This window comes from Gossypium arboreum, chromosome 3 (genome assembly GCF_025698485.1).
Source record: "Gossypium arboreum isolate Shixiya-1 chromosome 3, ASM2569848v2, whole genome shotgun sequence".
Lineage (NCBI taxonomy): Eukaryota > Viridiplantae > Streptophyta > Magnoliopsida > Malvales > Malvaceae > Gossypium > Gossypium arboreum.
In genome coordinates, this window is record NC_069072.1 from 31,658,357 (window position 1) to 31,661,037 (window position 2,681).

General features: G+C 32.3%; 1 long non-coding RNA gene across 1 annotated transcript; it reads right to left on the reverse strand.

The window, feature by feature from the left end:
- Positions 1-1,044: 1,044 nt before the first annotated feature.
- LOC128290118 (uncharacterized) lies at positions 1,045-1,871 on the reverse strand. The gene is made up of 2 exons (XR_008279760.1): positions 1,817-1,871; positions 1,045-1,199 (listed from the first exon to the last, which is right to left on the reverse strand). It is a non-coding gene; the product is annotated as an uncharacterized LOC128290118 (long non-coding RNA).
- Between the last annotated feature and the right edge of the window lie 810 nt (positions 1,872-2,681).

The window sequence follows — 2,681 nt, forward strand, 5'->3', positions numbered from 1 at the left end:
ACTCGGCAAATAAATCATTCAAAGCTCGGAAGAGAGCTTCGAGTCACTCCTCCCCGATCAACTATTCTGGCCTATTCTCGATAGCGCGCCCTTACGTGGAAGAAGTAGCGCATTACTTTCTACATCATCATCATGGCTGCATGGATCCATTACTATAAAACAAAATATTTAAAAAAATCGTCGAGTCGTCACACTATCAAAATACAAGTATGGCATGTATAGCTAGACTTTTCTCACACTAAGCATCCGAGAACCGACTAAACCTGCTCGATACCAATAAATGTAACACTCCTTACCCGAGACTGTTTCGAGAATCGAGCACGAGGCATTACTAAACTTATTCTATCCCTTAAATAGGTTTAAATTGTTTATTTAAGCATTTCGGAATGTGCTGCCATTCTGCGTCAGAGTCGCCTAAAATTCATATCTTGAGTTCGAAACTCGAAATTAAGATCCGTAAATTTTTCCTGAAACTAGACTCATATATCTATCTACTAATTTTTTCATAGATTTTGACTTGGCCAATTAGTACAGTTTATTAGTTAAAGTTTCCCTGTTTCAAAACTCGACTGCACTAACCTCTTGTTACTATGAACCATGTTTTTCCTGTACAAAATTCATATCACTAATCCGTTTGTTTCTCTTAAAACTAGACTCAACAAGGATTATAACCATATAAAGTATACCTTCTAATTAGTTTTGTAAAATTTATAGTGAATTTCAAAGTTGAAACAGGGTTCCAGAAATTGCTCGACCTGTTTCACTAAAACTCAGATATATCATGAAATATAATACCTTTACCTATTTTTCTTATTCCATAAGAAAATAGACATAATAAGATTTAATTTCATATATTATTCATCTTCAAACTATGTTTATAAAATTTTTAGTGATTTTTCAAAGTTACGTCATTGCTGTTACTTGAATCTGTTTTTAGGTTACTTTCACATTTTCATAATTTTCATGTGATAATCACCATTCAATCATACATATTAATAAACATGCATATCATCGGCCATTTTATTAGCTAATCACTAGCAAGTATTTACACATCATTCATTGTTCATATTATACCAAAAGTGGCTAAGTTTCTATACATGCCATACACAAAACAAAACGTCTAATTATACCGAGTTATTTCTTTGATAGTGTGATCGGCCTCCGACGTTTCCTTCGATCCCCGAGTGGCTAGATAAGTACTATAAGAAGAAGAAAATAAAGAGATTAAGCACTAGGCTTAGTAAGCTTACAAGCAAATAAATCACAACATTCAACATAATGGATAATTATGCATAATATCATCTAACATCATAAATTTCTTTACTTCTTAATTTCTATCTTCTTCTTTATTCCCTTACCTTCTTTCTTACCTGACCTTTCCTTTTTCATAAGTATAATCTACTTTTCCTTTGCTGTTAATTCACTGTAATTTAACTCGTATCCTGACCCGTTGAACCACTCGGAATACTAAGGATACTAGGGTCGTTCTGTCTATCAATATCTCGCCAATGCCATGTCTTTGACATGGACTTACATGAATTATTCTGTCTCCAATGCCATATATAATATGGACTTACATGGCTCAATCCTGTCTCCAAAGCCATATTTCTAATATGGACTTACATGGCTCATTTCGTTACGTCTGTCAACCCTAATATCCTAACATTCCTAGGGTTCAACCGGCTTTCTAACACTTTTCCTCATCACTTCACCTTAAATTCGACTTTAAATATTTTCATAACATAATATATAAATGCTGAAATTGACAATAATAATGTAAAATAAAAGAATATTGCATTTATTTATGTAAACTTACCTCGATACAAAATGTGACTAAACTTTACAATTTAGTCCTTTACTTTTTCTTTTCCCGATCTACTCTCGAATTTCGCTCTTCTTGATCTATAATAGCAAATTTAGCTTATTTAATATCAACATTTATCAAAACAACCCTTTACTCAAACTTTGGAAAAATTACATTTTGCCCCTAAACTTTCACATATTTGCACTTTTTCCCCAAGGCTCGTAAATTAAACTTCATCCTATTTTCTTATGTTTTATGACATGTTGATCATTTTTCCTTCTATGGCAACATCAAATTCACACACTAACATGTACTTATGACTATTAGGTATTTTTACCGATTAAGCCTTTTACTCGTTTTCACTTAAAACCAAGTAGCACAAGTTGTCTAACATAATTTAAAACCTCATATTCCATCATAAAACATCAAAATACACAAATTTCACCTATGGGTATTTTTCCAAATTTGATTCCTAACTTAAATTATTGCTAGCATAAGCTTTATCGAGCTAAGGGACTTCAAAACGTAAAGATCATTAAAAGCAGGGCTTGGAATCACTTACTATGAAGCTTGAAAGTTGAATAAACCCCAGCTATGGAGAGAGGTAAGGTTCTGCTGGTAACTTGAAGAAGATGATACAATTTTATCATCTTTTCACCTTTTATTAATGTTAATAACCAAATGACCAAAATGCCCTCCTTACTAAACTTTCAAAATTCCTTCCATGTCCTAATTTTGTCCATGAACTTAAAATTGGTCAAATTACCATTTAAGATCTCCTAATTAATATTCCAAAATAATTTCATACTAAAACTTCTAGAATGCAAGTTTTGCAAATTATTCGATTTAGTCCCTAACCTCAATTTAAGCACTTTAT